Source organism: Mobula birostris, chromosome 16, assembly GCF_030028105.1.
Source record: "Mobula birostris isolate sMobBir1 chromosome 16, sMobBir1.hap1, whole genome shotgun sequence".
Classification (NCBI taxonomy): domain Eukaryota; kingdom Metazoa; phylum Chordata; class Chondrichthyes; order Myliobatiformes; family Myliobatidae; genus Mobula; species Mobula birostris.
In genome coordinates this window covers 39,577,922-39,590,069 of record NC_092385.1, presented here as the reverse complement: position 1 = coordinate 39,590,069, position 12,148 = coordinate 39,577,922, and positions in this window count along the sequence as shown.

Below are 12,148 nucleotides of genomic sequence, written 5' to 3'. Positions count from 1 at the left end.
CTCTCTCTCCCCACTCTCTCACTCCCCACTCTCTCACTCCCCACTCTCTCACTCCCCATTCACTCTCTCCCCACTCACTCTCTCCCCACTCTCTCACTCCCCATTCTCTCTCTCCCCACTCTCTCTTCACACTCTCTCTCTCCACACTCTCCTTGCACTCTCCTCTCTTGATCTTCCTTCTCTCGCTCTCCTTCCTCTCTCTCCTGTCTCTCTCCTCTCCCTCTCTCACTATCCTCTCCCTTTCTCTCCCCTCCATTTCCCTCTCCATCCCTCTCCCCTCCCCTTTCTCTCCCCTCTCTCTCCCCCTTTTCTCCTCACCCTCTCTCCTCAATCTCTGCCACTCTCCTCTCTCTCCTCTCTCTCTCTCTTGCTCTATCTCCTCTCCTTCTCTCCCTCTCTCTCCCCCTCTCTCCCCTCTCTCTCTCTCTGTCTCTCCTCCATCTCATGTCTCTCCTCTCTTTCTCCTCACTCCTGTCCCTCTCCTCTCTCACCTCCTTCCCTTCTCTCTCACATCTCTCCTTTCTCCCATTCTCTCTCAATACACTCTCCCTCTCCACACTCTCCCCATGTCTCTCCCCATGCTCTCTCTCCCCTCACTCGCTCTGCCTCTCCTAACCCTCTTCCACACTCTCTCACTCTCACCACACTCTCTCTCCACTCTGCCTTTCTCCCCTCTCCCACTCTCCATACTCTCTCTCCTCTCTCACTCTCTCCTCACTCTCTCTCTCCCCATTCTCTCTCTACACACTGTCAAGTCACGACACTGTTAAAAATTGTAATAATAAACACAGAATGGAAGTCAGTAGCTAATTAGCTCACAGGTTTCTCTCAGGTCAGTGGTGCTCCTTTAAAAGGATAGCTTTGTGGGCATTTGGTGTCATTCTGGAGTTCCTGAAGAAAGAATTTAGATTGCTAGGCAGAAAACTGAGAAGCAAGACCTCCAAGTTAGTAATTTCTGGATTGTTACCTGTGCCACACTGCCAATGAGGGTAGATACAAGATCAATGTCAGATCAATGCGTGGCTGAGAAGTTAGTGCAGGAGGCAGGTCTTCAGGTTCTTGGATCATTGGGATCTCTTCTGGGGGAGGTATGACCTGTAGAAAAGGGACAGGTTGCAACTCAACCCGAGGGGGACCAATATTCTCACGGGCAAGTTTGTTAGAGCTGTTGGGGAGGGTTTAAAGTAATTTGGCAGGGGGATGGAAACCAGAGTGAAGGGACTCAGGATAGGATGGATGGCAAAAATCAAAGATAGCATGCAGTCAGAATGTCAGGAAGGGCAGGCAGATGATAGGACAAAACTTAAAATATTATTTCTCAGTGCATGAAGGGTGAGAAATGAGGTGGATGATCTTGTTCCACTTTTACAGATTGTTGGGAATGATGTTCTGGCCATCACTGAATTGTGGCTGAAGGATGGTTGTAGTTGGGAATGTCCAAGGTTACACATTGTATCGGAGTGATAGGAAGGTAGGCAGAGGGAGAGCTGATAAAGAAAGGCAACAAGTCATTAGAAAGATGTGACATAGGATTGGAAGATGTTGAATCCTTGTGAGTTGAGTTAAGAAACTGCAAGGGTAAAAAGTCCCTGATGGCAGTTAGATACAGACCTCCCAACAGTAGCTGGGATGTGAACTACAGATTACAATGGGAAATAGAAAAGATGTGTCAAAAAGCCAATGTTGTGATAGCCTTGGGAGATTTTAATATGCAGGTAGATTGGGAAAATCAGGTTGGTAATGGATCTCAAAAGAGTGAATTTGTTGAATGCCTATGAGCTGGGTTTTAGAGTAATTTGTTGTTGAACCTGCTAGGGGATCAGCTATACTGGTTTGGGTGTTGCGTAATGAACCGGAAGCCATTAGGGAGCTTAAGCTAAAGGAATCATTAGGAGCTGGTGATCACAATATGAGAAGTTCAAATTGAAATTTTTTAGGGAGAAAGTGAAGTCGGACATAGCAGTATTTCAGTGGAGTAAAGGAAATTACAGTGGTATGAGAGAGGAGTTCACCAAAGAAAATTGGATGCAGATGTTGGCAGGAATGACAGCAGAGCAGCAATGGCTTGAGTTTCTGGGAAAAATGAGGAAGGTGCAGGATAGATGTATTCCAAAGACAAAGAAATACTCAAATGGCAAAATAGTACAACCATGGCGGATAAGGGATGTCAAAACTAATGTAAAAGCAACAGAAAGGGCATACAACAAAGCAAAAATTAGTGGGAAGATAGAGGATTAGGAAGCTTCTAAAAATCTACAGAGAGCAACTACAGGAATCATTAGGAGGGAAAGGATGAAATATGAAAGCAAGCTAGCAAACCATATCAAGATGGATAGAAAAGCTTTTTCAAGTATATAAAAATGAAAGAGATGAGAGTGGATATAGGACTGCTAGAAAATCAGTCCAAAGAAATAATAACGGGGAACAAAGAGATGGATGAACTAAACGAGCATTTTTGCATCAGTCTTCACTGTGGAAAACACTGGCAGTGTGCCACGTGTTAAAGTGTGTGAGGGAAGAAAAATGAATGAAGGTGCTCAAAACGCTGAAAGACCTAAAGGTACATGAGACCCCAGACCAGATGAACTGCACCCTAGGGTTTTGAAAAAGGTAGCAGTGGAGATTGTGGAGGCATTAGTAATGATCTTACAAGAATCATTGGACTCTGACATAGTTCTGCGGGACTGGAAAATTGCAATTGTCACTCCACTCTTTAAGGGAGGAGGGAGGAAGGTAGCAGAAAGGAAATTACAGACCATTTAGCCTGAACTCAGTGGTTGGGAGGATGTTGGAGTCAATTGTTAAGGATGAGGTTGGAGGCTACCCAGACAGAATATAAGGTGTTGTTCCTCCAACCTGAGTCTGGCTTCATCTTTACAGTAGAGGAGGCCGTGGATAAACATGTCAGAATGGGAATGGGATGTGGAATTAAAATGTGTGGCCACTGGGAGATCTTGCTTTCTCTGGCAGACAGAGTGTAGGTGTTAGCGAAACAGTCTCCCAGCCTGTGCCGGGTCTCGCCAATATATAGAAGGCTGCGTCAGGAGCACTGGACGCAGTATATCACCCCAGCCGACTCACAGCTGAAGTGTTGCCTCACCTGGAAGGACTGTCTGGGGCCCTGAATGGTGGTGAAGGAGGAAGTGTAAGGGCATGTGTAGCACTTGTTCCGCTTACAAGGATAAGTGCCAGGAGGGAGATTGGTGGGGAGGGATGGGAAGGGCGAATGGACAAGGGAGCGATCCCTGCGGAAAGCAGAGAGAGGTGGGTAGGGAAAGATGTGCTTAGTGGTGGGATCGTTCGAGCATTGGCTGATTGGTAGGAGGCAGCGAGTGGGAATAAAAGGATGCTGAAGGGTTTTGGCTAAAAGGTTGACTGTACTTTTTTCCTAGATGCTGTCTGGCCTGCTGAGTTCCTCCAGCATTTTGTGTGTATTGCTCAGATTTCCAGCATCTGAAAATTTTCTCTTGTTTATAAAAGGATCTTTTTCTGACTGGCTGCCAGTGACTAGTGGTTTTCCCTAAGGGTAAATACAGCTTTTTATGCTGTATATCAAAGAATTAGATGACAGAATAGATGGCTTTGTTGCCAAGTTTGCAGATGATATGAAAATTGGTGGAGGTATCGTTGAGGAAACAGGAAGGCTACAGAGGGACTGATTAGGATAAAGGGAAAGAAAGTGGCAAATGAAATACAATGTTGGAAAATGCATGAACTTATACTTTTGTAATAGAAATAAATGTGCAGGCTCTTTTCTAAACGGGGAGAAAATTCAGGGTCCAACCCGAAATGTCGACTGTACCTCTTCCTATAGATGCTGCCTGGCCTGCTGCGTTCCACCAGCATTTTGTGTGTGTTGCTTGAATTTCCAGCATCTGCAGATTTCCTCATGTCTGAGAAAATTCAGAAGTCTGGAATGCAAATAGACTTAGGAGTCCTTGTGCAGAACACCTTGAAGGGTTGGCTTACAGGCTGAGTTGGTGGTGAGGAAGGCAAATTCAATGTTAGCATTCATTTCAAGAGGTCTAGAATACAATAGCTGGGGCGTGGTGCTGAGGCTTTATAAGGCATTGATGAGGCCTCACTTAGTATTGTGAACAGTTTAGGGCTCCTCATCTAAGAAAAGATGAGCTGGCAGTGGAGAGGGTTCAGAGAAAGTTCACAAAGATGATTCCAGGAATGAAAGGGTTATCATATGAGAAATGTTTAATGGCTCTGGTCTTGTGCTTGCTGGAATTTAGAAGGATGAGGGGGGGGATCTCATTGAAACCTTTCAAATGTAGAAAGGCCTCGACAGAGTAGATGTGGAGAGGACATTTCCCATGGCGGGGGAGTCTAGGACAACAGGGCACAGCCTCAGGTAGAGGGGCATCCATTTAAAACAGAGATGAGGAGAAATTTCTTTAGCCAGAGGGTGGTGAACTTGTGGAATTTGTTACCACAGGCAGCTGTGCATTTATGGCAGAGATTGATAGGTTCTTGATTGGCCATGGCAACAAAGGTTATGGGGAGATGTCTGGGGTGTGGTGTTGAGGAGGGGGAGAGAGGATCAGCCATGATTGAACGGCAGAGCAGACTCGATGAGCCAAATGGCCAAATTCTGGTCCTACATCTCTTCTGGTCTTATGGTCCCAATAAACCGCTGACCCGCTGAATGCCAAAGCTGTCTAGTCAAAGCATTTTATTTTTGTCATTGCGCCTGTCAGTTGTTTTGACTGCCTGATATTGTTTACTTGTCTTGTGGTTTGTGTTTTTTTGATGTAAAAATTTCTATAATCTGACTTTTTTGGTAAGTAATCAAAATATGTGATTTTTCAATTTTTGTTCTAACTATTCATGTTTTGCATGTTACAAAAAAATGTTAAGGTCCCGTACAGTTTTTTCGGGATGTGTGTAAAAAATAATTACTGCTCAAAGCAATGGCTAGTCCGTGCAGCTATAAAAAAAGTGGAGGAACTGTTGATGGCTGGTCTCATCCTCAGTGCCTGCTGACCCAGCCTCTGGGATCACTGGTCTTAGGTCACAGCGTGTCCCGACCTTGACTCCAAACTCTGGCTCCAAGGCCCAACTCTTCATTTACTGCCCCTGACCTTTAACTCCCCTCACCCTTTCTCTTAAATCCTAACCTGGCCCCCTAAATTTCTGTGCTGCCTCCAAAACAGTAATAGATATAATTTCATAGTTTACTTCAATATTTTGGATACAGACAAGTAATGAAGTAGAATTACATATTTACAGTGGGATCACATGAATGATAACCCAGCTCTGAAAATTAAAACAACTTTGTAGCGAGAAAGTAATTCACATGAACCTTCCAAAGCTTCTTGCATAAAATCGTACAAACTCATGCAGTAGCTCTTTATGTACAGCATTGAACGACAGCTCTCTGGATATACAAACGTACAAACGCACCAAATATTGATTGAAAGAACAAGTATTCTGTAACTATGTGGTGTCAAAATAGTGTTAATCACTTCCCTGATCTTATCTTGCGAGTTTCACTGTGGTTAAATTAACATAAACATTCACGTGTTGCTTTCCTTTGTGTAATATAAAATCGTGCAAAATTACGACGTCCCAAGTCTAATGGCTGGTTTCAATGTCCTTAAAGTATTGATGGATGCTGCTGTGCTTAATGGAGTATCTTGGTACAAGTGTTGATGGAAGAGATTGATTTGTCAGTTTCCAAAGTATATCTCTTAAATGATCTGTGAATCGGTGACTTCCAATCTTTTGTAGACTAGAGTGTTTGTTGAATTACTGAACAGGCTTTTAAAGTCTTGTCCTCGTTTGTATTAAAATGGCTGCTACCCACATAACTTCTATTAAATCTGACATTTAACCACTGAAACTTGAATATCAACTTTTGGATTTTCCCCTACAAAGCAGCCTGGAATGTCACAAGCATGAGGTGAAGTGATCTCACTCTTCACCCAGCTCTGAGTCAATAATCTGAGAAGTAAAAGTTTAATTTTCATCTTCACCTCAGAGTGCAATGAGCTTCCATGTAAAGAAGAAATAGACCTGTGAAAGAGTTTACAGGAGCAGAGGTCTTGTAAAATTATATGGTTCATGAGACGTAGATCAATTAATTCGCCCTTTTCCACGGAATATGCATGTCACTGTTTCCAAAGAGTTAGAATCTACTAATTTTAGTGTTCTCTTTCCCAGCTTGAGAAGCTTTGCCCTTAAAGAGCAATTTGTTAATTCAGTAAACTTTAACCAGTTATTGCAGGTGTTAGCCTGGTAAAATACTTGTGTTTGTCTTTGAGAGCGAAACCTTTTAAAAGACATAATTTAGTGCTTGGGAAAAGCTCCAAATAAAGATTGCACTTTGGAGGCCTCATCTGCCTGTTCAAGCGGCTTTAAATTATGCTTTGACATCTTTTGGAAATGAGTACTATAGTTCTGGTGAACTAACATTTCTCCATCAATGAACATTTTCAACAAACAGGCCATTTATCTCATGATGTCTGCGGAGCTTGCTGGGTTAAAATCTTCTGCTTACAAGACAATACCAAATATATTTCTAAAATGATACTTTGAAAGCAAATTGAACATCCTGAGAAGATTAGAAGTGTTATTTCAATACAGCTTTTTTCTTAAGTACATCCTCACATCACAGTTACTTTTACATATTAACATGCATGCTGAGAACCATATGTCTATCCATGCTAATTGTCTTGAAGTTTTGAATTCTAATTCACTCACTTAGAGAGACTATTATTTTAGATGAATTACAGAAGTTACTCCCTCTCACAAGTTGCTGGGTTCAATCCACAAATGAGAGCCATAAATATTCTGTATTTGTATTTGTTAAATGAGCTCTCTACTTCAGTGACTTATAATACTTTATTGAAGTAATAAATTGTGAAGGAAATGCTGAAGGATGTCTTGCTCAATGCTCTTAAAATAATGCATTCCACACCTGGCTTTGTCTGGAAATCTTAGAATGGTGACTGTGGTGCAAGGCCAACCTGCAGTCATTGAAAATTTAGCAATAAATCTGAGCTTGATTTTCTGACTAGTTCATCCATTAAATTTATTTGCCCATATATACGCACATGATATTTACTTTTTGATTATTTATAACACAGTATTGAGCAGCAGGTTTTTTGATATGCATGTGAAAGAACAAAGATACCAGCTGATTTTTCCACCAGAATGCTCATCTGTGGAGCAATATGTGCAAACCAGTGCACAAGATCGGACAGCATTGAAAGATATTATTTATCACCAGTTTTATTAACAACACATTCCTTTGTTTGAAAGGGTATAAATAAAACAATTTTTTGTAACGCATTGGATGCACCCTTTGGAAAAATGCAACAGAGTGTAACATATTTTTTTCTAATGGTTGCAACTCATAGACTATCTCACAATGTTGAAAATAAACATCCCATGACAATTTTTTTCCCCTATAAATTCCAGTGCTAAGGCAACATGCAAATATTGGCATTTCTGAGAAAAAACACTTTCTTTGACTGCAGAAATTTAAATTCCCTTCCTAAATTTCCTGCCTTAACATTATGATATTTCTAAAAATAGCTATCCAGTATCTTTCTGAATTTTGTCCTTGATCTGGCATCTGTTAACACTTCTGGCGAAATGCTGCGTGTCCCGATAGTTGTTTGCACAGAAAGCCATTTCCAATTTCATTTCCCTTATTTGGTATCAAATGCTAATCTTGAGACCTCGATTTATCTATGAATGAAAGTTGCCCACATATATTTACTCCTTTTGCGATGTTGTGCATTTTATCAGCTTCATCAAATCTCCACTATGATTAAGAAAATGCAACTCAAGTTGCTCTGGCCAAATCCAATGAATGAAATGCCTCTTTCTTGTATCATTCAACTATAAGCATGTTAAACTTATACTTACACTTGGCACTGCAATGGTGAGGAAGCCAAAAGTGTCCCCACAGCTTGATTGGAAGATTTACGTTTGCATTGAATCAAAAACTTGGTTTATTTTTGTATTGTATCTTGTTTGCTCTTACTGTAAAACTTTGCTTCTTAATAGTACTTCCAAAACAAAAAATATGAAAGTAAAAAAAAGAGACATGAGACTACAAATGAAATGACACAACTAAGATGGTGGAAGAGATCAGCCAGTCAGTTAGCATATATGGATGGTCAACATTTTGGATTGAGACCCTTCATTGAGATTGTCCCTTCATTAAGCGAATTCTGTGAGTGTGGCGAAAGGGTGCAGAACATTGAACACGTTCTGCGCAACTGCCCACTCTCACCTGATTTAGCTGACACTGACCTGCTCAACATCAACCAAACGACACTAGAGTGGCTGGCTGCTGGTGTGACGAGCTATGATGATGATTGAGATTGGGAAGAAAGAGAGCAGATGGCTTGTATAAAAAGCAACTCTACCCTTCCCCCCATTTTTTCATACTATCTCCTCTTGCTTTCCAAGCCACTCAACCCAAAATGTTGGCTGTCTATTTCCCTCCATGGATGCTGCCTGACCCACTGGGTTTCTTCAGCTTCTTTGTGTGTTACATCACAATCCAGTGTTCATTTGACTGTGTACCGAGAAGCTTATGATGCCCCATGATATGAACTAAGATATCATTTAAGAAATAGTTTAACATATCATTCACCAAAATTGTATTGTAACTCTCTCATTATGGCTCATAATAAACCAGGCTCATTAGCTAGCTCTGGCTAACAGCCATGTGACTCGGCATCGCATGGGTAACAGGGAGAAGGCAGGCCACCTTTAGTAAGCAACGGACATCTATGGTCAGCGTGATTCGGGTTCAACCAAACAAGAAGGTTGGAATGTTTCAATGAGGGAACGTAAATTGTGGTGAATGTTATGTATATGCTGCCCCATGCAAGGTTATCATTCGCCAGGAAATAACAGACCTTACACCAGCATAAAATTGAAGTGGAAGTATATTTACAAATATTTCAGCTTTAACAAACAGTTAATAGGGAAAAAAAGAAAATAGCCCGGTAAAGATAAACCAGTCTAAATGTGTACATAAGTGTTGGAGCTCATTACTGGGGTAGTCGGGTGCTTTGCTTTGATTACTCACACGCTGAACACACGTTCTGTGTGAAAGACACCAGCCCCAGTTCGAACTGCTGTTGAACACCATTTTGAATGAACTGGCTAACTCAGGAGTATTGGCACTTCCTCTTTGGAACATTTGTCTGCACACAGCCCTTTTTACAACGGGGTCTCTCCTTTGGGTGGAATTCTGCGAGCATCTTCCCTTGTGCCAACAAAGTACCAAAACTACCCCACTGTCCTGAAGAAATCTGATCCCGCCCAGCTCTCTCGAATGTTCCATGCATCCCACTGGACCGAATGTTACAGTGACCAATCTGATTGGCTGACACCACGTTGCTAAGCTGAGCAAGTGGCTCCTCATTCTAGCAGAAGCCAAGCACTAGTCTATGAAGTTTAATTACCAGAACACACTGTGTTTTGCAGAAGAGCTGCAGAAGTAAAATACCTAACAGCATAGCAGAGGGGATATAATAAAGCATGTTCTTAACTGGGGTATTACGGTATAATATTGATTCCATTTTTATTGCACTGTATTTAACATGTCAGTATGTTCATGTTCTCCTATAATTACTTGTATCACTTTTTATGTTTGGCAAACTAATATTCACTAATTAGTATTTTAATCTATATATATATTTATACCTTTCAAAATGATTTTCCCCATATCCAACCTTTTCTCTGACGTTCTGCCAGCTTTTGTGGTTATTTTCCTGGCACAAGTTCACACATGATGAGATTTGGAGATGAAATGGCAATTAATCAATTACAGCAGACAGATGGAAAATGGGGTTTAATAGGGATAAGTGGGAGCCCACAGATGTTGAAAAGAAAACACAAAAAGGGTTTATACTCACTTGAAAGACCCTGTTGGACGGACAATTGTTCATGAGAGGTACAGTAGTACTTGCCAATTTAAATATGAAAGGATCAAAGGACCGACACATTTTCTTTTGTTTTATCAATATGGGAATATCATAAAAAGTATGGTGATGTGTTCGTGAATGAAATGAGAGATGCCACTAGACAGTTTGTCGCACGGATTCAGAGTGCTACCAGTGACAATATTACAATGCTTTAGGAAGTAGGCCATTATTGACAAGGGGAGAAATGGAATAGTTGTGAGAATTCCAGAGTGAGGAAAATGGCTGCAAAAGAGAGATGGAGAGATCAATTTCAGAATGAGCCAGGAGTGGTAGTATATGCGGACAGCCAACTCAACTCGAGGACAGAGCTGAAATCAGACAGGATATGAAAAGAATGCATAAAAATGTTTTGCAGAAGGGTTCATAGAACTCAAAATGTCCCCTCTGAGGATCAACTGATAGAAGCTTACTCAACGCAATTATTTAAAAAAATGCCATTGTTTGAGTTTGAATCGTTTATTCCTTATAATAGATGAGACAAAGACTTATTGAAACCCAGACTAATTTCAGCTGTAAACGTGAATATCAATAGAAAAATCGTTCTGCTTGTTGTCCTGGACAGACCTGCTAATGCTTCAGAAAGCAGCAGGCTTGAAGGGATTTGGAACTCACTTATAAGAATAACATAAACTAAAGGCACAGAGTTCTGAGAGGTGAAAAAGTGTAAAAATAAAAGCTACAAAGCTTCTTTTTCTAAACAAACGCCGTCAGTATGGAGGCTGTCAACCCATATTTTCAACAAACTGCTTATTTCACATTCCCACAAAGCCAACTTTATTTTTTGTGCTTTTCAAATTGGAGGAATTTAAATTCCAAGAAGTGGGAATGATAAGTGAGAGTTATGTACCTATATGTCAATCATATATGTTTGATTTGAACAGTCAAATGTTCTGTTGCCAAGTCCTTGATGATCATTATCTTGGAATGCAGTCCTGTGGAATTCTCAGGAGTCCTACAATTTCTGCTCACATCGTGCAGCAGCTGGACTCAATTATAACTACATTCTAACTTGGAGAGCAGTACTGCTTTGCAGAGAGAGGGGACCATTGGGAGGATGTGGAAGGGGGCAAATATTGCCATATTTCTCATTTTCTTTCATAATATTGAAGAAGGCCATGTTGAGCCCACATTAGTTCTCCAAGCATTTTATCAGTCGCTTATTTTTCTTGTATTTTTGTTGACTCAGAGCTGATTGTTCTGCTATAGTATACAGTGGTCAATTAATCTATAACACATCTTTGGGGTGAAAGTGGAATCGGAAGACCCTGAGACCTATATGGCTGTCGGAAGATTCTCAAGCTTAATACAACAGCACCGGAGGTCAGAGCTGAAACTGTTGATTAAAAAATACACAGTGGACAGAACAAAAAATACAAAATGTCTAAAATCAATTTGTGGGGAAACTGCCTGCAGACATTTCTGAAAGTCAGTTTTATATCTTCACTTTCTTTATGTCTCTAAATTTTGATACAGCAATTGTTTTTCACAGGATTTTTAAAAAATATATGGCACAGAAAACGGTCATTCAGTCCATCGTGTCTCACGTCATGGGTTCAGTGGCCTCCTCCTGTGCCCTAAAAACCAAGTGATTCTTGGGAAAGAATTATTTAGTCCGGTTTCCAGACCTTAGTCCTAGCTTAGTGTGAAAATGCATCAATTCCCCATCTGGGTGATGAATGCTCTGCCTAATTCACCTCTCTCAGGCCTAAGATTTTTCAACTCCAAACAACAATTTCATAAATTTCCTCTCGACTCTCTCTGTAACTACTAGTATTCCAGTAGTGTGGTGTGCAGATCTGCAGTAAGTACTACAGTTGTGTGTATAATTCTTGCTTGACTTCAATGTTCTTGTGTTCTATGCCTCAGCAAATGAACAAAAGTAGCCTATTAGCCTTTTGACCATCTTATCTCTCTGTCGTGTTACACTGAGGATCTGTGAACAAGTGCTCAAAAATCTTTCAGCTTCTCTGCACCCAGTTATTGTGCATTCCCTTGCCTTGTTTACCCTGTTAATTTCTCCGGGTTGAAATCTGGCAAATGGAAAATACTTGTAGCGGTATATCATGTTTTGTGACAGGAAATATTTTCACTAATATTCTTTCTTCATGGTAAGTAAGAGAAAAGTTCAAAGTTCAAAATAAATTTACTGTCAATGTCAATATATGTCACTAAATACAACTGCGAGT